Source organism: Podarcis liolepis, assembly GCF_965112155.1.
Source record: "Podarcis liolepis genome assembly, chromosome: 3".
NCBI classification, from domain to species: Eukaryota; Metazoa; Chordata; class Lepidosauria; order Squamata; family Lacertidae; genus Podarcis; species Podarcis liolepis.
In genome coordinates, this window is record NC_139557.1 from 58,217,261 (window position 1) to 58,243,243 (window position 25,983).

A 25,983-nucleotide genomic window follows, 5' to 3' on the forward strand; every position below is an offset into this window, starting at 1 on the left:
ATTCAAAGCCAGCCAAGGAGTCCAGTTGGAAAACATCCTCTTCTCAGAGGATAGCAGAGCCTGCGCAAATCTGCTTCTCATTTGCTACAGTGCTGCTTTGCACCTTGCACGAAGCAGAGGTTCGAGAAGAATATGCCCACTTCTGAGAACTTCCTCAGAATCTGACGCAACTTGAATCCAAGGCAAAACAAGCTAGTCCCCAAACTCCAGAACCGCCTCAGAAGGGTATTTTATTTATTTATGGCCCAATTTCATACATTTTTGTACCTCCCTCAAGCTCTCTATGTGGTTACATTTACTCCTTCATACTAATAGATAAGATCTCTTTGTATAACGCAGTAGGAAAGAGTGCGAAATATAAACACCATGGAGGTACGGGTGGTAAGTCAATCTCTAACAATATAATTATTATTATTATTATATTATTATTATTATTATTTAATATTTATACCCCGCCCATCTGGCTGGGCCTCCCCAGCCACTCTAGGCGGCTTCCATAAAAACCAAAAATACAGTAAATTATCACACGTTAAAAACTTCCCTGAACAGGGCTGCCTTAAGATGTCTTCTGAATGTCAGGTAGTTGTTTATCGCTTTGACATCTGCTGGAAGGGCGTTCCACAGGGCGGGCGCCACTACCGAGAAGGCCCTCTGCCTGGTTCCCTGTAGCTTTGCTTCTCACAATGAGGGAACTGCCAGAAGGCCCTCGGCGCTGGACCTCAGCGTCCGGGCAGAATGATGGGGGTGGAGACGCTCCTTCAGGTATACTGGACCAAGGCCGTTTAGGGCTTTATAGGTCAACACCAACACTTTGAATTGTGCTCGGAAACGTACTGGGAGCCAATGTAGGTCTTTCAAGACCGGTGTTGTATGGTCTCGGCGGCCGCCCCCAGTCACCAGTCTAGCTGCCGCATTCTGGATTAGTTGTAGTTTCCGAGTCACCTTCAAAGGTAGCCCCACGTAGAGTGCAATGCAGTAGTCCAAGCGGGAGATAACCAGAGCATGCACCACTCTGGCGAGACAGTCCGCAGGCAGATAGGGTCTCAGCCTATGTACCAGATGGAGCTGGTAAACAGCTGCCCTGGACACAGATTTGACCTGTGCCTCCATGGACAGCTGTGAGTCCAAAATGACTCCCAGGCTGCGCACCTGGTCCTTCAGGGGCACAGTTACCCCATTCAGGACCAGGGAATCCTCCACACCTGCCTGCCTCCTGTCCCCCAAAAACAGTACTTCTGTCTTGTCAGGATTCAACCTCAATCTGTTAGCCGCCATCCATCCTCCAACCGCCTCCAGACACTCACGCAGGACCTTCACCGCCTTCACTGGTTCTGATTTAAAAGAGAGGTAGAGCTGGGTATCATCGGCATACTGATGAACACCCAGCCCAAACCTCCTGATGATCTCTCCCAGCGGCTGCATGTAAATGTTGAAAAGCATGGGGGAGAGGACAGAACCCTGAGGTACCCCACAAGTGAGAGCCCAGGGGTCTGAACACTCATCCCCCACCACCACTTTCTGAACACGGCCCAGGAGGAAGGAGCGGAACCACTGTATGACAGTGCCCCCAGCTCCCAACCCCTCAAGACGGTCCAGAAGGATGCTATGGTCGATGGTATCAAACGCCGCTGAGAGATCCAGCAGAACTAGGAAACAGCTCTCACCTTTGTCCCTAGCCCGCCAGAGATCATCAACCAGTGCGACCAAGGCAGTTTCAGTCCCATGATGAGGCCTGAATCCCGACTGGAAGGGATATATTAAACTGGAAATTAATTTGCAATTTTTAAATTGCTAATCTGAGACTTCTCAAATTTGTTCATTTGTTTTTTTTAAATTGAAAACTTAATAAAAATTAATTGGCAAAATAAATAAGTATTACTCCTTCGTACATATGCTAAAGGTTGTGCATTTCAGGCCAAAAGGAGGAGAAAGAGGCCGCAGAGAGTGGATGCTGCTTTGTGATTCACAATTCTAGGGAATGCCCTTACCAGGCTCTCTATTTTACTCTCAATAGCATTGTTTTTAGGAGGGATGTAGAAGGAACATATCAGAAACTCCTCTCTGCAGGCTGACTGCATCTGTCTGGCAGTGGGGCAGCACTCTGTGGCTTCCAAGTATAGTTTGAGAACCGCAACTAACTTGGGAGACCAGAAAGCAGTTCGGCTGAAACCAAACTGCACAATCCGGATTACCTTGCAAATGGTTCCCTATTTTTCAGCCAGCCCCTCTGCTGCCAGACAAAGGTTATTATTTATTTTATATATCTATTAACGTTATATCCTACCCTTCCTCCCAAGGAAGTCTAAATAAACATTTCCAAGTTATCTGCAATATCCCCTGGCGGCTACAGGCTTGATGGTGGTTGTAACATGCCCATGTTTATAAGAATATAAAAAGCAGCACTTACAAAGGCCTTATTGCTTCCTCTGGGTGTGACTCCGACAGCTTCTAGTTGTATGTTCAGAAAACTGCTTCCAGTGGATTCAGTGCACTTCTGACCCATGTAATGGCTCTGGGTACACAAGACAAAACAAGAGGAAGGGCTTGAAACAGCTGTGCTCTCCAGAGCCTCCAAGACAAACTTGTGCTTCAGTTTCTAGGTCTTGATCTTGTGACCTTAGGGCAAGTCCTCAAATTACCAGCTTCTTAATACTAAGGCCACATTCACACCATGCATTTAAAACACGAGGGTGCCACTTTGAACAGTCACGGCTTCCTCCAAAGTACAGTCAAACCTCATGTTACGTTTGCTTCATGTTATGTTCCTTCAGGTTATGTCCCACGGCGACCCGGAAGTACTGGAAAGGGTTACTTCCGGGTTTTGCCGCTCACGCATGCGCAGAAGCGCAAAAATGACATCACGTGCATGCGCAGAAGCACTGAATCGCAACCCGCACATGCACAGATGCGCCGCTGTGGGTTGTGCTCTTTTCATGTTGTGAACGAGCCTCCGGAACGGATCCCGTTCGCAACCAGAGGTACCACTGTATAGGGACCATAAACACCAGGATTTTTCTGCATCAAAGTTAGCAAAACAATAGATGGTGGCATTCCTCTTGTACTAGGGTCAGGATCTTGCATTAAACAGATAAATGTCAGGACTTTAAAACTGGATTACCGGCTCCCTTTCTGGTCCAGGCCCAGCAAATTATTTATTTATTATTTGGTTTTAAAGGGTTTGCATTCACTTTCAATGAAATTTGCAGTTTACAAAAATTCCAAACAAGTTGACAACAAATTAGAAACATACAAAAATATATTAAAACCATAAAATTCAATTGGAGTGTCATACAAACAAGCCCAGCTTGTGGGGGAGGGGGGAGGAACAAATTGAATTTAAATATTATGGCTATTTTTGAAGCCTCATTTATCAGGATCTGTAACCGATATATGAACTTGTTCCTTACTTCATAATTATAAAAAAAAGATGATACAGATGACAAGTAGAAGGACTCTGCTAGTTGTGTGTTCCTCATTTGAGTAGCAAAATGACTGTTAACATGTAGGCTGATACATGAACAGATTGTTATTACAAGGCAGAAATGGTTCTATGAGGAGTAAACTGGAACAATGTGATTCAGAGTATCTGAAGTCAGGCTTTTTGAGCCAGACAAAATACATCTGGAATACGATCAATACAATTTATATCATATTTTCCTAGTACAGCAGCTAATAGCAGCATTGTAGAATAATCTTGATTAGGGAAATGACTTAGTGGGAAACAGTTGAGCCCAAAGAGATTAGCAGCCCTGCAACTGTTTTGAACTATAAATGGATCTTCCATATATAGATTAGCCTACCCCTGTGTTAGAACAGAGTTGTCACTGAATTCTAATAAAGTGAGGGAATGAGGCAGTTTAAAGCATAACATGGGCATAGCAGGAGAGAGTACTAAAACACGCGTATATTCCTCCCTCCTGTTATCTCCAACCATTTTTTTCCTGGTGGGCCTCCCTCCAAGACTGGAGGTAACTCTGAACTTCTTTGGGAGGTACCCCCCCCCCCGAATTAATAGCCATTAATTTGTGAAGCTTAAAGAACACAGGGCGAATACATTAATAAGGCAGTTGCCATCAGCAAGAAATTAAAAATTCCCTTTCAAGCACACCACCATCAACTGCAAGCTTAGTGTTGTATCAAAACACATGAGCATATTGCTGAAATGCCAGAAAGTGGGGGGGGGGGGGAGAGACTCCGCATGGGAAATATGTCACAGACCAGCGGCTGTCTAGTTGCAGGCACATTCGCATCAGGATAATAATGCTACTGCTGACAGATTTTTTGACATATTTGGAGCAAGTGAAAGGTTTTAGACAATGGGAGAAGAAACTGCTCTCTATTCATTTGGGTTCTTTCGCTTGGGGAATGAGTAAAAACAATTCCCTCATCGTATGCAATGGGAAAGTGTTTTAATGTCAATTAGATCCCAAGAAAGTCCCAAACAAATCCAAGTTCTTTCTGCTCCCCCCCTTTCATTTCCTTTTTTTTCTCTTTCCTTTTTACCTCCAGACTGATCTACCGGAGAGACTGATGTGCTACTCTGTTATTTGCAAGAGAACTTACTGAGCTCGTTAGCCTTCATCCAAGGTATTATGCATTCACATACTGGCTCAAAACTTCCACTACTTCCTTGGCATCAGTTAAATGGGAAAGTTAGAACTGCATGCCATCCATATTTTGAAGACAGCTAACACCCAAATCCCAGTATAAATTCTCCTAGCAGTGTGTTTATATGTTAAACAGCATGAGGAACAAGGTAGTATACTGAGTGTCACTCTGGATCACCAGAAGTCCCCTGGCAGCATCTTTTGGAATCAACTAGAGCAGGGGGTCAGCAAACTTTTTCAGCAGGGGGCTGGTCCACTATCCCTCAGACCTTGTGGGGGCCGGACTATACTTTGGGGGGAAAATGAATGAATTCCTATGCCCCACAAATAACCCAGAGATGCATTTAAAATAAAAGGACACATTCTACTCATGTAAAAATACACTGATTCTGGGACTGTCTGCGGGCTGGATTTAGAAGGTGATTGGGCCGGATTCAGCCCCCGGGCCTTAGTTTGCCTACCCATGAACTAGAGATATAGGATGAGTGCCCCCCCACCCCCAACTGGCCCTGTATTGCATCTTGCTCACTGCAGCACCAGTGCTATGGAATTCCCTGCCTAGAAAGGTTTGGTTGACCCTCATCATTTTAATGTTTGAGCGGCTAATACTATTGTTCCCACCCAGCTTTAGTGTCGTTTAACCTTTTGTCTCCTTGTTTTTATGCTTACTTGTTTTACCTTGTTCTTGGTTTTAATTTAAGAAATCAATTTTAGCAAATTATTTTAAACTTCTTTATATACTATGTCGAGTATACCACATTTATAAAGAAAACCGGGTATACAGTACTTTTATAAGATAAATAAAATATATCCAGTTCCTCTTGTCTCTGCACTGTTTTAGCTCCTTAATAACTGGGAGAAACAAAGCAAAGGAGAAGCATAAAGCAATAATGAAATTTACAAACTAGCTGAATCGATGTTCATTTTACTTAAACAATAGATTGAAAATGTGGGTTAGCAAGGAGTGGGTAGCGGCCGTAGGTGTGAAATCAGCTTGTGTATTTATTTCATAATGAATTAAAACTTGAAACCAGTGGGCCCCATTCAGTTCATTTTCTATTCATTACTCAATTAATTGTATCAATAACAAATGGGCACCAATGCCGTTTGTTTTCGTTACACCATGCAGTGCTTATTTCAAGCTGGGGTCTCTGCTTTGTTTTAGTTGTAGTGGAGCTAATTTCAGTGGTAGGTCCCTGACAGCAGCCATGTTATTTTTCCAGATGCCCTAGACATTGCACTTGCTCTGGTACATTAAAACTAAAAAAATAAAGCTAGGAAAGAAAAAAAGAAACAAATGGAACAAAAGTCCATGTATGTAGTGAAATGAATGTACGGTAACGTTAATGTATAAGGAACCAAAATGAAGCCCCCTTACAAATGAGCAATGAAATGAATGAAGTTTTTAATAATAAAAAGGAATGAAATAATCTTGTATATCACTACTTCTCCCTAAGCCTTAACAGGTGCCAGCAAAGTTAATTGAAGAAGCTGCAAAATGTTGATCAGCTTCAGTTGAAATTATTTCTTTACAGACGTTCATGGCATCTTCAACAGTAATGACTATATATCAGAGGAATTGCAACCTGCCTTAGCTGGCAAGTTCTTCTATTTAACCTGTAAATTGATGCATAAACAAGTTTATGGAAAAGCCCAAGTGTCCAATTCTTGTCCCACAAAAGAGAGCTGAGTCTTCAGAAGCCTCCTAAATCTTTCTGCCACTTGGGGAAATGGCAACCTTACCACAGAAGCAAAGGTAACTAAGATTAATGGGAAGAGAAGAAAAGTGGGGGGGGGGGAGCAAGCCCATTTTACAAAAGAAAAGAAACTGAGAAGAAGCTAACAGTTGTATTTTAATGTTTGTGCAGTGCCATAGCTAGCCAGTTCTTCACACCTATATTGGCTCATAATTCAACTGCCCTCCCGTTCTGTTTCCATCTGGGAATCGGCATTGTGTGGCCATTTGAGGATGGCTGTGGAAATATTCCTGCTGAAATTCTAAGTTCTCAGGTCATTCAGCTCATAGCTCTTGCAAACACACACATATACACACACCAGCTGGCATGTTTGTCTCCTTCCCTGCCAACAGTGTTCAACAGCTGAGTGTACTTTACTGTCAGTTGATGCTTATGCACTGAGGCTACAGGAACACAGTGCTCCCATGGAAAGTGCCAGGAGTTTTTTTTAAAAAAATAAAATATATATTTTAAAATCCCCAAAAATCTCAAAGCTGCCTACTCTTTTCTGTCCCTGCCCCCATTTAATACCTCTTTTAAAACTGAGAGAAAAACTCCTGGAGACATTTATCCCAATTGTCTGTTCTCTGGGTAATCAGCTCCCTGCACCAGTCAGCTGATCCTAATCCAAAAGTATTACTATGGTAACAAGGTCCTTCCCATGTGTCTCTCTGGGCAGAAAAGCCATGTGAAATTTGAATATTAGGATGGCTGCCTATTCTGCCCATGTTCTGCAGTTTCCCACTTCTCCCTGTTGTTGTTGTTATAACAGCCATCCAGCCAGCAGGCCCATGCAGGATGTGGGGCAGCCAAGGACACTTGCCCTGGGTCACAGAGGGCTAAACTGGCTGGGGGACCTGCCAGAGACCAGCTGCTTTTTTGTTTGAGTGCATAACTTTATTTTTTAAAAAAAAAAAAAACTCCCAACCTGGTCCTCAGACAAGCTCTGCATAGACCTGCCAGCCACATCATCAGACTAGGTATGACTGCTTGAAGAATAGCCCTCCTGGTCTCTAATAGGGTCATCCGAATCATACATCTGTTCTGAGCACGCTCAGAGTTCTTTCCTTGAAGTCCACATCTCATGTTCTCTCTGAGCACGCTCAGAGTTCTTTCCTTGAAGTCCACATCTGGTAATCAGAGAAGCAACAGGGCATGTTTCTTATCTTGAGGAGCTTTTGTTGTTTCATTGTATTTGTTTTGTGACTGAGAGAGAGAGATTGCACGCAAGCAGCAATGGACACTGTGTGAATCTCTTTCTGTGATAAGTATCGACTTTTATTTAATCGTTTTGCCTTTATTTTCTTCTGAATTGGGGAATTAGGAAGAGAAATGGTGGACCTTGTGTATGTGTTGCAACAAACTCAACTATATCAACCACTTCCCTGCATTCACTCATTAAAAGCTACAGCAGCAGCTGGTTTGGGCAGGGCAGGTACGTTTTCCATGCAAACCATGTGCTCTACAACTGAGCTACAGCTCCTCTCCAAGTGTAAAAAGGAGATTATGGGGGGAAATGACAATATACTAGGCCTGCATATCATGGTAATGTTCAAAAGATGCCAGGCAGGAGACTCGTATGTGGTGCCAGTTTCATCAATATAACACTTAAGGTTCATGTTCCTCAATTAAGGCTGTATCTTTATCAAACCTTCCCTACTGACTCGCAGCCACTTTGACCATAAAAAAGGGGAAGAAAAAGTGAAGCCAATGTACCACATCTAATAGCAGCACATGGAAGTACAGGCAATTGCATTTTTCATTATTACTTTTGGGTCACCTCCAACTTAAAAGATTCCCAGTGAATATCCTTTGCCAAGTCTGGAATGAATGGATCATTCCACCAACATAACGAGAGAGAGAACCAGTGAATGACAATCAGAGCCCTCAAACTGCTTAGAAAACAAATATGTGGGTCGCTGTTGGGAAGATTTAATGGCAAAGAACTAACACCGATTCTTCTTCCCCTCTCACCATCGTAACTGCTCTCATGCAGCATGTATGGCTGATTACCACGTTGTCATTTTAAATGAAGTTGAAAACATGCTGACAACTCAGTAATGTTTTCCTTTCAGCTCTACAAATGCTGCAGCAACTGATTACAACTGGATTGTAAGTACCTAACAAGAGCATTACAAAAAGAAAAAGACTAATGAGGAGAGAGGAAGTGGGGGAAATGGGGTGGGGGGAGAATTGCAACACAAAAATAAATTAAATTAATGAAAAGAGAAGAGGAAAAAGAAGCCATTTAAGTAGTGTTCATTATGCTATAATTTAGAGCTACAATGGCAGTAAAAAAAAAACAATTCTGTAATGTATTCTCTTTATGGTTTCATGTCCCAATTTGTAAATTGTCTTTCTGCCTCTATTCTTCTCTCTCTGGGGGCAAAATGGATGCCTGAACTACTCCAAGCCATGATTACAATGTGAAACAGAAGCAGCCACAAACACTCTCCCTCCTGCCCCATCAAAAGAAGAGGTCTTCCTCATATGTGGGGAAATTTGACATTATTTTGAATGTGCCCCTTAGAAGGTGGTGAAAAGGAGATGTGCAAATGACTTCTGCTTCTACCGCCATTCTTCTAGTATAAAGTGGAAATGAGGAATTTGTGCATGTTTCACCACTCCTTGTAATGCATAAAGTGGGCTTCGGCAAACATTTTGCAGACCTTCAAATGTAAAAATTAGATGATACCAGTGTCGGCTATGACTTGCGGTTAAAAATGAAAAACAAAATCTAAATTAAACCCATCTGTGATGCCATGAAGGTATTTCCGGCACAAATGGCTGATTAGAGGAGTTAAGTGCAGGAATGCTAATTAACTGGCATAATTACATCTCTTGTTTTTAAAGGGAAACGGTGGTGCTTTTGTGAGAGCAAATTGTGCTTTAATTATGGTAGAATCCTATTTGCGAAAAGTGAGAGTTATTCTCCACACCTCAGGGGTTCTCAAACTAATATATCAGTTCTGTTTGGGCCTCCCTAATTGTAATTAAGGACTTGTCCAGACAATCCCGATTGTTGAGCTCAGGCGCATCAGCTTCCTGTAGTTTAGGTATGTGGCGTGTGTCTCACAGCCCCCAGTGGTTTCCTGCTGGTCTGCCTCCTGCTGTTTTATTCCGTTTGCAAGCCTAGATGTGCTCCTTGCCCATGAGTTGGCTTCCCATGCTCCTAATTCATGCTACAGTTGCCTGCATGTGTCCAAGCAAAACAATGACAGACACTTTATTTGATGGTGCTTGTCTCATCTCAGTCCCAGGAGGAACAGATCAAAGGAGCAAGGAAGCAAGGTCACATATGCTGCTTGCATGTTTAAGAATCCCACGGGAGAAATGCTACAGAAAGAGACAAATGCCCATTGGTCTAGTGCAGGAACAGCCAACTGGCTGCCTTCAGGCATCATTCAATCTGCAAGATGAAGGCTGCCATTTTTGCCCTTTCAAATGATGGTTTCACTCCCCGCCCCCTATGTCTTAAAAATGTGTTTGGTAGCTCCTGAAAAGAGAAGTAAATGGCAACACTAATATAGTTCTATATCCACAACACACTTTTCACAAATCCTACCAAAATGTTGGGGTATAAACAAGTAAAGAAAATGGAAGCCTCGTGGTGTTGCTGTTGCACCAGAACCAACAGCCAGTGCTTTCTCAGTTACTACAGTTTTCAGGCACGGATTCAGAGCTTCTATAACTGATATGCATTCCTATTCCACATTGAACTTGCTGCACTAGAGTCAGTAGCTAATTTCTTAGAGAACTGCAGGAAAGGATGAAAATACAAGAATGACCTGATTAATGTCATTTGTTCAAAAGTGGGGGGGGGGACCCACATTGCTGAGTTTTAAATATTCAGACTGATCCTTGGGAAGTGTAGTTACATCAGAAAGCTAAATGTTTTCCTACAGCTGAAGCAATCTAATTGGGGAATTAGAATTCAGAGTATGTGCAAAGTCCTATTACGTTGCTATTTGCAATATAAATCTTAACACAATTTTTACTACCCTACTCAAAGCCCTGTAAATAACCACTTTAAAACCTGCATCTCAGGTAAATGCCATTAATTCCCCAGAGACACAATACAGTCACATTATTTCAGTTTTTATTGTGTCTTTATTATTCAGCTGTGTGGAGCTTGATCCTTGTGTAAACATTAGATTTCATTGTCTATAGTTGTCCTCAGCAAAAGCAGTTTTAGCTACAAATAACGCAAAGTATCTATTCTGCTCAAACACTTTCCTGCAGCCTCGATGGATATTTCTTAGGTTCTACAAAGGGGAAAACAGAAGCACTAAGAATTCTGTATAGGAAGGAATCCTCATAGGGTGTAGAGGGTTCATTTTCCACATCCTCTCCAGCCATTGTATGCAGACACTGGACCAGGACTATGCCCTTAAACACTGTGGGTGCTAAGCACACACTGCTAATATCTGCACCTAGCTTGCTCCACCTATTCAGTAAGCTGCCACTCAGAGTTCATCTTCCTTGACTGATCATAATGCAGAAGCTTCGACAGGTTAAGGAAAGTGCGTACAGACCTCTCATTGCCCATGAGGAGCGGGTGCACTGACATTGGTCCATCAAGCCAAGTACATGTTAGGATTTTACGCAAGCCGATGCTGGCTAGTGTGATTAGTATAAATCACATGAGATGGCTGAGAAGAGTGTGGGAACGGAAGACTGTCTTATCTATTCTGTCTGAGAATGTTCTTGGACTGTACTTTCGCTTTTGCTGTATTTTTTTTTTCTGCCAGAGTTTGGAGGACACAGGCGTGATTATGGACTCTCTGTATATATTGTGAATAAAACGTAGTTTATATCTACAGATGTTTCTATCTTCTTGCTGCGTGGTGCCAGAAGACTTGTGTGCACTTTTCATTTGAGAAGTGTCGCAGAGGGGCACTCTGGAGTGAAGGGACATGCCATTCCAGAGACGTGCCTACTGGGAGATGTTCGGAGGTACTGCGGGTCTGCTGTCCCCCCAGGAGCGTTAACCCTCAACAGTACAGTCTACTGCAATTCTCCAAGTTTCAGGATGGAATGTTTCCTAATCTTGCCACAAGAGATTCCAAGGATTGTATCTGGGACCTCCCCATCAAGAAAACCATTTGCACCTGCAGCAGCTGCACCTTTTACTTGCCTAATGGGGTGGAGCTTCTCCACGAGCTTCCTGACAGGTGGGCCACTGTGGCTTATCAGGATGGAGAGAGACAAGATGGTGAGGGAGATGGCACCAGGAGAGCCAATCTGGCACTGCTGCCAGTGTGTTTCTAGTGTGCCAGCCTCCCTCCTGCCACCTTCCCCTCCTCCTCTCAGTATGCAACAGTGCCCCACCTTCCAGGGAGCTAGCATAGCAGCTCTGCTCCACTGGCCAGCCTCTCCTGCTGTAGGTTCCAGTATTATTCTTTGGCAAATGCTTCCTTATGTGGTATACTGTGTGGTGTCTATGTGGCGTAGAGGTCAGTGTGTTGGACCAGGACAGGGGAGTGCAAACCCCTGTTTAGCCTGACCGTAAGTCAGGAATCAGCTTTCAGCCTCACCTACCTCACAAGGTTATTTTGAGGATAAAATGTGGAATAGGACCATGTCTGTTGCCTTGAGTTCTTCAAAAAAGGGGGAGGATATGATATAAATATATATAAATCAATTCCCTCCTCTGCCTTCCACCTCCTGGCTTGCTGTGGAAATTCTATGCATGTGACAGTGTATTTGGTCTATGTAGCCTTTGGTGGGGATTAGAATCCCCTTGAAATACTACAAGTGCTTTGCAGAAGCATTCTTTGAATCAGCCACCCCACTTCTCCTTTAAACATCAGAGCAAGCAGACAGATGGCACCGGGGAGAGGGGGGACTCCCCCATCCTCTTGCCCCCTGCTTTCTCTTTCTCCCCAAGTTTTAAAAAATAAAGTGGGTGGCTGCTTCAAATAGAAGTTTTGCAAAGGACCTTAAAACAGCCTGCCAGAGGCCCAAAGAAGAGCAAGGGGACTGCCTTGAAGCCTTTGCAAGTCTCCCCAGTCTCCCCTTTTAATCCACCAAGATGGTAAATTTAAAGGGGGAGGTGGAGACTTGCAAAGCCATGCAAGGGGTTTTGATAAATGAGCGACCCTACCCACCTGCCAATCATGTGACACCATAGTGACACTGTTATGTACTGAGTTGAATAGGATCCCAAATGCAGCAGTCTGATTGGTCCTAGAACAATAGGATTCAGAATGCAGCAGTCTGATTGGTCCTAGAACAATAGGACCCAGAATGCAGCAGTCTGATTGGTCCACAGGAGCCACCCAATCCAGCTCCAGGTGGAAGTGAATCCACAACCTGATTGGCCTACAGGAGAATCCTGGAATTAGCCAATCACGTGGGGCCCATTGTGTAAATAATGTATATAAAGCAGACATTCTGGGGGAACTTCCATTCCTCCTCACCACTATGAGCTGAATAAAGAGCATGAAATCCACTCTCGACTCAGAGTATATTTCAGACACCATGTAATTGACAGTCCCATCTACTTGTCAAATTTGGCCTCCAAGGCCACAATCGCATGGAGCCCAAAAGTTTCCCCATGCATGTCTTAAAGCAAGAAGTAAGTGTTCTAGCCTGAGCAAGAAGGAAACACCTTTGCCACTAGCGTTCAAGAAAAACCCTGAAAAGACTGGAAGATGCTAGAATAAGTAATTTAAAAGTTGTCTTGCCCATAACTATAGGATGCCTATGTCACCAGTAGGCTCTTTCAAGCACTGGGAAATGATCATATTGTGCTTTATTGTGTCAACATCAACAATTGTGTCCACACTTAAGAGATATACTTCACTTTATATCACAGAAGACTGAAAATCTGTTGCTATCAGTACCTGTGTACACTGTCTGAATTTTTTGATGAATTCCTATCTTGATCCCATCAAAAGACCTTAATCCTGGTCTACAGAGGGTTTGCATAAAAGCTAGAAGTACCTTATCTGTCTTCCTTCTGCCTTTCTTCAGCACACACAGGTAGCAGAAGAGTGAAAAAAACACACTGTGGAAGAGCAATAAAGGATTGTTTTGCCACAGTACTGGATATCAGAAAATGAAACATTTTAACTCATAAATGAAGCATCCCCACCACCAAAGAACACCTCTGGATTCTTCAAATCTTGTGACACAGAACTCAAGCCCTGCTTGAACTATTTCATAATCTGTTCAGCAGATCTTTTTTTCAAACAAATGCCATTCAAATGGGAGCCTAAGAGCACACCCATTTATAGGATTAAAGCAAGGGTGCTCCATCACCCTACATTGCCCAAAATTTCTTCTCAGGAAAACTAGTTGCTGACCAAGACTTTATACATTCATGATTATCCATATAAAACAGGAGTAGCCAACCAGATGTGATTGGACCACACCTCTCAACAGCCCCAGCCAAAATAGAGCACAGTTTGAACTGAGACTGGTGCCCTCATGGTGATGCTTTCCTGGGAAGAGAGTGTCTAGGCATCCATGTTTGGGTAGCCTCCAGCTTAGGTTACTGCTGTGTGTTATGTGTAGGACTGTCTTTGAAGACTACTCCAAAGCTTCAGTTAATCCAAAATACAGCAGCAAGCTAACTATCTGGGAGCAGTTCAACGGAACACCTCGTCCTAGTCTTGGGGCAACTTCACAGGCTACCATTAACTGCCTCACATTGGAAGCCTTTCTGGAGATGCTCTCAGCTTTAGAGGTTAGACTGGTGGCAACAGAGCAAAGGTGTTCTTGACTGTGATGCCACATTTGCAAAACACTGTCTCTTCAAAGAGGATCATAGAATCATAGAGTTGGAAGAAGCTCCAAGGGTCATCTAGACCAAACTCCTGACATGCAGGAATTTCAACCAAATCATACAAGACAGTTTGGAAAGCTCAGTTGGTTAGAGTGTGGTGCTGATAATACCAAGGTTGCAGGTTTGGTTTCCAGACCCTTGATCATCTTGGTCTCCCTCGTCGGCATGTGTTCCAGCTTATCAATATCCTTCTTAAATTGTGGTGCCCAGAATTGGACTCTATACTCCAGATGTGGTTTGATCAAGGCAGGTTAGAGGACAACTATGATTTCCATTGATCTAGACACTATACTTGTATTGATGCAGCCTAGAATAGCATTAGCTTTTTTAATGCTGCATCACACTGTTTTCTCATGTTAAGCTTGTGATTTACTAAGACCCCAAGATCCTTTTCACATATACTACTGGCAAACCACATGTCCCTTGTCTTATATTTGTGCAGCTGGTTTTTCCTGCCTAAGTGAATAACCGTACATTTGTCCCTATTGAATTAATTCTGTTAGTTTGAGCCCAGTTCTATAATATGTTAAGGTCATATTGAATTCTGATTATGCCTTCAGTGGCATTGTCTACCCCTCCCCATCTGGTGTCATTTACAAATCTGATGAGCTTCCCCTCAGTTCCTTCATACAAGTTGTTTATAAAGACGATGAACAACAATGGGCTCAGGACAGAACCCGGGAGCACCCCACTTGTCACTTTTTTCCAGGATGACAAGGAACCGTTAGTAAGCACTCTTTGGGTTCGGTCAGCCAACCAGCTACAAATCCACCTGGCGATTATCTCACCCCTCCCACTTTTTAACCAGCTTCTCCACATGAATATCATGGGGGACTTTGTCAAAAGCCTTACTGAAATCAATATACACCCTGATCCACCAAGCTTGTAACTCTATCAAAAAAAGACATGAGATTCATCTGGCATGACTTGTTTTTAAGAAACCCATGCTGGATCACAGCATCCTTTTCTAAACTCTCACAGACCGACTGTTCATCAGGTGCCAAATCTAATCTGAGAGTATGTAAGGGCAATTGAAGAGTGGGACCTACATTTTAGAAATAAATGTCCTTTCAGTACCAGCTGAATGCATTTTTATGTTCCCAGGCCTTTTTAAATGTCCTATAATTGCTTTTATTCTTCTGCTGTGGTGTTTTTATGCTCTTGCTTCTGCTGCTTTTGTATATTTTGCTATTTTTTGGAGGTATTGTTCTAATTGTTGTTGTTTTTATTGGCTCTTCTCTACCCACCCTAAGAGCATTATTGCTGAAAAACTGTATATACATTTTAATAAATTACAAAATACACAGTCAGGACTGGGTAAAAGAGTGTGCATATTAACACCTCCAATTTTGATGGATTAATAATTTCATATACATATATCCCCTAAGAGAAGGCACACAAGTCTTTTTATTAGTGATAGTCTGCTACAAAGTATACCTGCAAACAAGGAAACATGCTAGAAGGCATCAACACTATTAATTTTAGTAGAATTCAAAGCACCTGGATGTTACTGAGGTAGCTCAGTACCTTTTGAAATAAATAAAATGGAGCACATAAGTCTTTGTGATTTACCAGCACCACCTATTGGCAAAATATAACATTAAAAAGGGAGTTCCTTTTAAGAGTTTCCTTACCAAAGTGTATCTGTACAGGTTACAGATTTTATCTAGATTCACTCTGTTGGTCCTTGTTCTATACCAGATCTGTTCAGCCAGTCCTTTTAGAATGGCCCCGAAAACCTCCCCACTCTCCAAGAGGCCTTTGAAATGTATTTAAAAGCCATTGCTTTGAATAAACCACACTTTGCTTGCCTCTTTAGGCAGCCCCCCTCCCCTTCCTTCTCCCTTTCTATCACTTGGTGTGTCAAACTGTAGATTATGAGTGCCTCAGAGCAGGGGGCCAATCTCCTTGTATTTGTAAAGAGCCAGTCTGATGGCACTCTGTAATATAATTTCTATACATATGTTAATAATAAAACAATAATATTTAAATATTTAAAGTAAGTATTTTTAAAATTAAAAAAAATCATTGGGATGAGGATGACCACAGCCAGAATGATGAGTAGCGGGGGGGGGGGCATGATAGAGGTATACATTTCTCATGGTGGAGAGAAAGTGAATAGAAAGTCATTTATCTCATTCTCTCTTTATATTAGAATTCAGGCCACACATGAAGCTGAGTGTTAGAACACCCAGGATGGACAAAATAACATGTTTTTTTTCACACAGTACAAGCTATGGAATTCGCTCCCAACTTGGATAGCTTTAAAAAGGGGTTAGGGAAATTCCTGAAGGGTAAGGCTCCTAGCCACGATGACTATGTTCTGCCTTCAGTGTTGGAGACAGTGTGCCAATTACTGGGAATCACAAGTGGGGAGAGTGTGTGGTTGTGTTTGGGTCCTGCTCATGGGCTTCCCATAGGCAACTGGTTGGCCACTGTGGGAACAGGGTGAGCTTTTGGTCTGATCCAACAGGGCTTTTCTTATGTACTAAATATGCTCATGTCTCATTGGGAGTGAGAGCAGTGGATTGGCACATCCGGATTGTTGTTATCATTGTTGTTTGGTTGGCCACTGTGAGAACAGGATGCTGGCCTAGAGAGGCCATTGGCTACCTCCAGCACGCTCTGCTTATGTTCCTACTTCTGCAGAACTCAGGCTCCCTGCAACATGCCGCTACTTTCCTTTTTGTTTTCTGTGGTCCCATTTCAGTCCCATTTCTGTTGGTGCTCAGCACTTGTATTCACTTTTAGAGAGATAGTTCATGTGATCAAAAAAAGAATCAAGCAGGTGCATTTATGAAATAAGCTAATGTTACAGAGGAGACTTCATTATTGTAGCATTTCTTATACTAACAAGCAGACACAAGAGGGAGCTCCAGGACTGGTGAGAACTTCACTGAATCAAACTGGATTTTAAATCTGAACAAAATAACCCGCACTTCATTTTTCCCCACCTGGAAAACAATAAGGGCAATACAAAATACATGGAATGAGAATGAGTAGGGAAAGGCAGATTGAGGATTCTATCACTGATTGGTTTGATGAAAGGACAACCTTTGCAGCTGTCTTTGAAACATATTTGTAACTTTCTTATGACTGTGTCTTTGTTTCATGGGCCTACACGGTTGAAGTAAGCTGGAGTAAAACTGATAATAAAAATGCTTATTAACTAGCCTTTGTTTCAAGAAATTGTAAGGGAAAGCAACTGTGTTTATTCCAAGTCAACTATTTAGGCAAATTGTTTAGTTGATGGCTTGATTCAGGAAATAAAAAGCACATTTGGGCACATCTCTTAGGTGCAGGAAATAATACATTTCAGAAGGGCAAGGGCACATATTTTCAACTTAGCTGTAATTCTAAGTGGTACAGGGTTGCATTAACAGGATTTCCAGGTGCTGATATATCCTTGTTATTTCATTTTTTATTTTGTTATTTATCTATCACCATGCGAACACTACAGAAAGGTAAGTCAGGAAAGCAATGCAGAGTTAGTCGTTAAAATGACACACAAGATTATTTTTGACCAGGATGCTCTTGTCTAGTAGTTCTCATTGGCTAGAAGCAAGTTCATGTTCTGTTATGGAAACTTAGAAAACATATATTCTGCTTACATTCCAGCTTTCTGCAGCCATATACCTACATAACCAAAAGCCAGATCCCAACATTCCATCACACTCCAGCATGACCAAGTCCACACATGTCTATGCAGATATGAGCAGATTTATGTCTTAACAGATGAGGTCACATGGGACGGGGGGAAATTAAGCACCCACCCCAATGGTATGTCTGAGTATGCCCTTTATGTAAAAACCTATATGTTGTTTGCCATAGAGAATAAAGAAAGGGGTTCTTTATAAATGCTTCATGAGCTTCTGAACCATACAAGAATCTTCACCAAGCATGGGCATTCAGATCAAAGCGATCTTTATTTTCACCTATTCATGCTCCCAGGCTGGCCACCTGCTTTGGTTGCTCTGAGAACAAAGAAGGTCTGTGGTGGGCCATTAGGTTAACTAGATTAAAGTTAATTTTGCCTAGCCCAGCAATGTCATGATGATTCTGGCTACTAACAAATTTAAGATTGTTTGTACGTGTGGCTTAGTGGTTAGAGTGTCAGGCTAGGACCTTGGAGATCAAAGTTCAAATCTCTGCTCAGCCATGAATCTCACTGAGTGACTTTGGGCCGGTTGCCGCCTCCTAGTCTAAGCTACCCTCACAGGGTTGTTTTTTTGTAAGGGTAAAACAGATGGGAAGGGCCATGTATGCCACAAACTTACAAATAAACCAAACTTGCAAATAAAACAGCATAATAAAAACCATGTGGACATTATTGTGGTGTTGTGGTGTGCAAATAAATTTGTATGTGTAAGAATGTCAAAGATTAAACTAACACATTCTTGCAGGAACAAAACCAACTATTTGAAGGTTATTTAATAGTTTAGGTGTTGGAACTCATTCTCGTACCCTTGAGCTAAATTTCTGATGATGAAGAGACAATGAGAAGGTTCTCAGAAACAGAGTGCAGATCTTGAAGCAGCTTCATATGGGCTATTTTCTCCTGTGTACCCTGTAGTTTTCTCATTGCATGCTGTGACTAGCTAGAATCATAAATTGACATGACCTTTGCTTGCTATTAAAATATATATTGCTGCACACACACACACACACTCCCCAGGAGATTCCATAACATTAACTTTTAAAGGTTTACAGTAGTGTGTTGCAATGCTCCCCCCCCTTCCACTAGCGGACATTTCTTTATGAGAGAAGCAGAGGAGATGAAGGAGAAGTAAGTGGCACATTGTGTGCCATGAAAGTTCCAGTGCTAACCTGAATTTGGAAATCAAAACCAGGAAGCACCTTCAGCACCCTTTCATTTTAAGGGTTCACTGAACATATTCATAGATTCTGCGTTTCTCTTCCCTTTGCTACTTCCCACACTGTTCTTACACTATAGCGAACACCACTCAATATATGGTTAAAGAGAGCCGCTCGTAGCCTGGTGTAGTTGTCACTAGGGTAGCCTGCTTCAGGCTGGTGCCTTCCAGATGTCATGGGCTGTGACTCCCATCAATGCCAGGCAGCATGGCCTGTAGGTCAGGGCTCATGAAAGCAGTAGTCCATCTGCAGGGCACCATGCTTGTGAAAGTGTCTCCAGGGAGAACACTAACACCACAGGAACTGATGGGATTCTTCCCCCCCCACACACACACACTGGCCTCATCTCCAACATCTGTAAATTCAGCTGAACTCTCTGCAGAACTTATGGAAGCTCTACACATGTGCAAGCTGTCCATGGAGCCTTTATCCATGTGGTGTGTGTCCCACAAATAGAAGCCTATGCGAATAAAGTTTGTGTGACAATAGAAATTCCTCTGAACTTCTGTTTGTTCAGAGGAACTTCTTTGCTGCAATCACTGCTGCCCAGTCACTTGTCCTCAGTGCACCCCTCTGCTCAGAGGGAGAGAGCAAGGTGGACAGAAGATGCTCTTCCTTCTTGCTCCTATCAATACGCACTCGTCACTTAGGTAGAGGGGGCAAGTGAAGATGCTGTGACTGCAAGGAGAAGGTAACGCAGGGGCAGGACCCCTGTTAGGGAGTGGTCCTTGCCAGGTGCCCAACAATTCAGGCTCCGTGCTAGTACAGTCTACGTTCGCTTCTCCCCTTCAGTTGCTTTTTCACTCTGCGTGGTTGCTTGCTGGCTCAGGGTGTCCAATTTAGATAGCCTTGGAAAAGCCAGTAAAAGGCTTCCCCTAAGCCAGTGGTCCCCAATTGAGAGTCCACAGACCCAACCAGGGGGTCCATGGCACCATTCACATAACAAAAACTACCAGAGAGAAATGAAAATTTTAAAAAGTAGGGGGTCCATGGCTTGGCTTTTGAAAGTCATGGGGTCCGGATTACTTAGCTAACTGGGAACCACTGCCCCAGGCAACTCTTTCAGAACAGCATAGATTAGTGCCCCTCCCAAACTGAAAAAGACTTATCTGAGGGCTTTAAAAAGCCACATAGGTTTATAAGCTGTTGTGCAGGATTGCGAGTTTGTGACAATCTGTGTGACGAGCAGTTTGTAAATGTCTAGTCTGAGAAGGAAGAAATGGGGTCAGTTATTGCAACAGGCAGTGCCAGCCCCAAGGTGGTATCAGGATGAGCCCCTAGCCCAGAACACAAGCTCAGAGTGAAGCAAGATGCTATGGCAAGCATGCACTGCCCCAACCTGAGGCCACCGGTCGAATCAAAACTAGCAACTTCCTTCAGGGAAGGGCTGCAGAGCACATACTGGGCATTCAGAAGGTCTCAGGTCGGTTACTGACCTCTTCAGGTAAGGCTGGGGGAAATCCCTGCCTGAAGTTCTGGAGTGCTGCTACCAGTCAGTGGAGGCAGCACTGAGCCAGATGGAACAGTGTTCTGACTCACTTTAAAGGCAGCTTCTAGTGTCCCACCCCACCCCAACCTGCACCTGCATTGTCTGCGACTGATGTCACCAGTAACCACATTCCATGCAGCTGGCCAACCAAAGCAAGTTTAGAGGAAAGTGATTATTTAATTCCTCAGAACTGTTTCCTTTAATCAGTGAAAGAATCTGAACAGCCTGGAGCATCATGACAGAGGTGATGGAACTAGACTTGCCGCAAGAGTAAACGTTGTGGTTTCTGCATATTTTATACTTTGTGTAATATTATTTTGACTAAGTAGGATAGCAGCAGAGAGGGTGTTTAAGGGGTGCTTAGAGTCTGATCCCCACGTCAAGCAATTTCGCCTATGCTCAGGGAGCGGAGCATAACCCCCCACATAAGTGGGGGGGATGCCTGTATTGGCTAAAGTTATTGCATAATTGTAGGGACAGCCCAATGGCTGCAGCTTTCAAACTCTTCATACTGACTTATCTGCTGAGGAACCACCACTCTGCATATTCAGAGGACTCTAGCATCATGTTCTAGGGTTGCCAAGTCTGTCTTCAACCTAAAGTGTTAGCAGTTTAGCTGCCTTCTCAGGTTCTTCTGGGGAAGAACTAAAAATCTCAGGCTGAGTGCACAGAATCAAGGGAATGGAATTGAGAGCATATTGCTTTTAATTTTGTCCTTTCTACATCAAGATCTGCCTTAGCAGTCAGGCTATGATCCCTTTCTCATCTGACTCCACTATCTAACCCATGAACAGGTCCTGCGCTCCCATGAGGCGAGGAGATGAGGCAGCCACCTCAGGCATCAGATCTGGCCTCCTCCATGGCTACCCACCAGTGCAGCCGCTGTTTCCACACCCATCTGCCGCTGCTGCCTCCCTTAAGCCCAGCTGCCACCTATGTCTTAACTCCCGGATGAGTCTCAGGGTGTGGGTCCTGTCTGACAACTCACTGAAGCCACATGTAAACAAGTGCAACCTAGTACATATCCAAAACTACTATGTGTTTGTGCACTGATTAGTGTAGGTGGTTAGGTTGTCTATCAGGGAAGCTTATCTGCTATTCTTGATCATCTCCTTGAGGAATCTCTGCTGGTTTTCTAATGCTCTCAGAACTCCCCAGATGATTTTTTGAAACCGCCGATTAAGTATTCTGAACCAGAAGTGGTTAATCCAGAGCCAAATTGAAATAAACTCAACTTTTATTGTCTGAATAGGGCCCTTCGCCAAACAGGGCGGTCCTGAGAGTCAGCATACTGCTTACTTCAAAACTGGCTCTTTAGATAATGTAGCAACAAAATCTAAACACTGTCAACAGTCCTGTGCATTCCAAGCATGTAAACCCTATACTCTCCTAGATTTGGTTTCCCTAAGGCAGCAGCTGAAACTGCTCAAGTTTCTCTAGACTCCACAATAACAATGCCCTCCTGTCTACAGCAAGGCTTTCTTTTCTGAATGGGGATCAAAGAGACTATGTCAATTCTTTCTGTTGATACACAGATTAAATAAGATCAGCAGCAGGGTAAGCTTAATGTGTGGGCCACCACAAGTAAATTCAGGAAACGAGGAATGTGCAGCAGACCACAACTTAGTGTACTAATGTATTGCATGGGTTCAGGAGTGAGAATAATAGAGTCTCTGGTTTCAAGAGGAAATCCCACAGCCAAATACATCTGTATTGACACCTACCTCATGAGAAATAGCAGTTCAGGAAATGGGCTTGTTAGGGGTGGGCATCTTGAAAAATGAGTAAATAGCCACATTCTTGTTTTCCTTCTTCATGCTTCTCAACAGGATTTCCTTCTTCCATCACGAGGAACTCTTTGGTTCAGTAGCAGGAATAATTTCCTCTTTCTTACTTGAAAGAGAAGCCAAAACAGAGATCAGGGGCTTGGGATAGAGACAGCACTTTAGTCAGGAAGAGGAGGAAGATTACTAATGACAAGCTGCTGTTATTTATTTGCACTCCTCTTTATCTACGAATAGTATTAGAGAACATAGCTTCCAGAATTGCATACACATGTTAGCACATTAGCATCTGCAATTCCTTATTATAGTTATGTCTGAACCTATACTAGTCAAGACAATTGTGGTCATTTCCAAAGGAGCTACACGCTCCCTATGTCACATTCAGAATTCACTTATCTCATTTTGCCAGATGGAATATACCCATTTACTTATTTTAAAAAAAACATTGATAAACCACTTAATATTCCCCAAACCACTTATGCTTGAGCCAGTGTGGTGCACTGTGGAGATTACAGTGCTGGACTGAGACCTGAGAGACCAGGGTTCAAATTCCCTACTCAGCCATGAAGCTCACTGGATGACCTGGGGCCAGCCACCACCTCTCAGCTTCACCTAACACACAGGGTTGTTTGTGAGCATAAAATGGCGGGGGGGGGGGAGAGAGACAGGGAGAACTGTGCATGCCAGCTTGAGCTCTTTGGAGGAAAGGTGGGCTATAAATGTAATATTGTTGCATACCACCCCAATGTCCAAGTAGTATGAGATTCCTGGAGTTCCAGGCACTTACCTGTCATGAACTGGCACGATGACGGGGGCAAGGAAGAGGATCCTGGTGAGGGGTGTAGCCAGGACTGGGGCACATGGAGGCAAGCAGGGAATGGGGAAGGAAGCATTCACAGGGTGATGGGGGAGGCAAGGGATGGGGTCGGCAACGGGAACCAGGGCAGCAGGACCCAGAGCCAGAGGGGCCCCTGTCTCCACAAACACAGCGGGCTCTGAGGCATAGGGAGCAGCAGGAGTGGTGCTTTAGGAGGCTGAGGCAGGCAAGGGCCCACAGGCCAGGTGGGGCTCATTAGCCCTGGGAGGAAGTGTGTGATTCCTCAGCTGGAGTGGGCTTGGAGCAGGTGAGGGTCACATGCCTCATCAAGCCCAGATGCTGCAATCAGCATGCAAAGCACAGAAGGGAAGAAGAGCTGAGGTGCTGTGTCTGCTCAACTGCCCATGTTGATGGACTTTGACTTGGATGCTCCTGCACCTCCACAGAACTGTGCTTTGGGTTGGACTCTGGATTGTATCCTGACTGCTGGACTTCAGACCTGGCTACTTGGATTGACCCTGGACTGTGTCTTTGGACTTTGCTTGTGTGGACTGAACCTCAGACTTGGGACTTGGCATACTGACGTGCTGCCAGGTAGGCCAGGGGTCGTATTTTCTTTTGGACTGTGGTTGTGTCTTTGTGATATATGGTTTATTGACATGTATATACAACCTGAGTCTCTGATGGAGGGGTTCACAGCATTAACACCCCAAAAGAGTCTTGTTTCTCCCATAGTCATAGCCTTGGGATTCAAACAGGAATAAAATATTGCTCTCAAATGTTGCTCTGACACTCTCTTCCCCTCCCTCCCTCCCTCCCTCCCCTCTCCATCTTGCTGATTTACCTTTAGGTCACTGCCACTTTTCAACTCTAAACGTGGGCTTTGTCCTTCTAACTTTCTCCCCTTTCCTTTGTTCTCTTAATGGTCCATCACCCAGGTGGTAGATCACCACAACACAGGAAGCTAGCCTGGCTTACATTTTAACATTGCAGGATACAAGGGTTAGGAAGATTTCACATACAGCCTACTTCCTCCCCTGGAAACTCAGAACAGTATGTATGTATGTATGTATGTATGTATAAAGTGGTGTTGCATGATCTAAAAAACAAAGAATAAATTTGAAAAATGCAACAATGCAACCTGTGCACCAATTTAAAAAACAACAGCTAGGTTTTTTCATGTTTAGATTTATTTTCCTGGTTGCTACTGCAGAGACCCCTCCTCCAAGGGGGGGGGGGATGGAGATTATTCCAGTGTATGAAGGGGGAATTAATACAGCCCAAACACACTTTGTCCCCTCTGTGCCTTCAGTTGCTCCTTGATGAAAGCTGTAACAAGGGTCACAATGATGCTTCTGAAGCCTGAGGCAGAGCTGAGAATATTGGGTTTTAAAGTTGTAAGGGGCTTTTTTTTCCAGTGCTTGAAACATTTCAACATAACACTTCTATCTTGAGTTATTGTTGTCAGAAACAGTAGAAATTGCAATATCTGGCAAACTTTCTGGAGAATATGTCATTTGTCAGCCGGATTTGGGTCAGAGATGGGCGAGGATAAAGGGAAACACATACAGAAGCTAACCAACACTGTGGATATAAATAAAGTCTAGATAACGAGACAGACTTTTGGATAAGGGAAGTTTCACCAAGCTGGTTGACTAGAAATCAGATTATGCAAGTGAATACATGATTTCTCATAAAGAGAGAAATGTTTTGTCCCTATAATGGTCTATTTGATACCTGACATTTATCTTATCTAATATAAAAACAAAACACTCTGAAAAACATTTTTCACTCTGAAACAACATCTGGCTCCTTTGGCAGGCTGTGTAAGGCTAAGCAGCTTAAATCTGGGAGGGAAAATGTTTCTCTAATAATCCGCTTATTTGCAAGTGGCCTAAAGAACCAGACAAATGCTGGCCTTATTGATTAACCTGTCTGATTTTAATTATTTATATTGCTTTTCACAGACCCAATTGCATTTTTAGTGATGTGATAAAACTGCATCTCCCATCAACTACCCATACATTTCAATTTTAAACAAATACTGTAGTTGTAAACACGTATGAGACAGACTGCAAAAATCCCACTAAAATCTCTGGGGATTTAAGTAGCCTAACTGTATGCAGGGCTGTGGTAAATATATTTTACAGGTGCTCTTAATCAAAACCAGTGCTTGGCAACCCTAAATGTTTTCCCAGGATCTGAGGATCGGGATCATGCTTACCCTCCTGGGTTGGATGGTTCAGACTAGCCAGTAAACCAGGGGTCGGCAGACTAAGGCCCAGGGGCTGGATCAGGCCCAATTGCCTTCAGGATCCGGCCCATGGACTGTCAGTGGATCGGCGTGGGGATTCTGTTCGTTCAGGCTGCACCATTTCCCCTCCACACACGCACACACACCGTGGCGACACCTCCTCCCTCCCTCCTGGCTTCTCGCCGCCCTGCCTAGAGGAGGAAGGGGGCTGGGCTGAGCTGGCTGAGCACAATTTTAAACAGCCCCTCTCCAGAGCCAGCCCCTTCATGCCGCTCATCTTCCTCCCCCCCCCCAACTGCCCTGGTGCTCCTGTGGGCCAGAGAGCAGAGTGGACGAGCTCCCTCTGCCTACCCACAAGAAGCAGTGGCAGCAGTGGTGGTGGCAGCCCCTGGGAAGGTAAATGCAGCAGCTGCGGCTGGGGGTGGGGAGGAGGACTACTTGCCCCCCTCACCTCTTCTTTCAGCTCCACACCCCCCCCCGGGTGCCGCTTCTCCGGCCCACCACAAGATCTGAGGGACAGTGGCTAAAATATTTTGCCGACCCCTGCAGTAAACCATTCAGGTTCAAGCATAGCTCAGTTGGTTAGGGCATGGTGCTGATAATGCTAAGGTTGCAGGTTCAATCACTGT

At 43.7% G+C, this 25,983-nt stretch overlaps 1 long non-coding RNA gene across 1 annotated transcript in view; it reads right to left on the minus strand.

Moving 5' to 3' along the window:
• Nucleotides 1-25,983, minus strand: part of LOC310704479 — a 41,033-nt gene that overhangs the window by 3,354 nt on the left and 11,696 nt on the right. Inside the window, exons 2-3 of the long non-coding RNA XR_014524806.1 lie at nucleotides 22,224-22,392; nucleotides 2,408-2,512 (exon numbers count right to left, since the gene is read on the minus strand). This is a non-coding gene — a long non-coding RNA (uncharacterized lncRNA). The remainder of the gene's footprint in view (nucleotides 1-2,407; nucleotides 2,513-22,223; nucleotides 22,393-25,983) is intronic.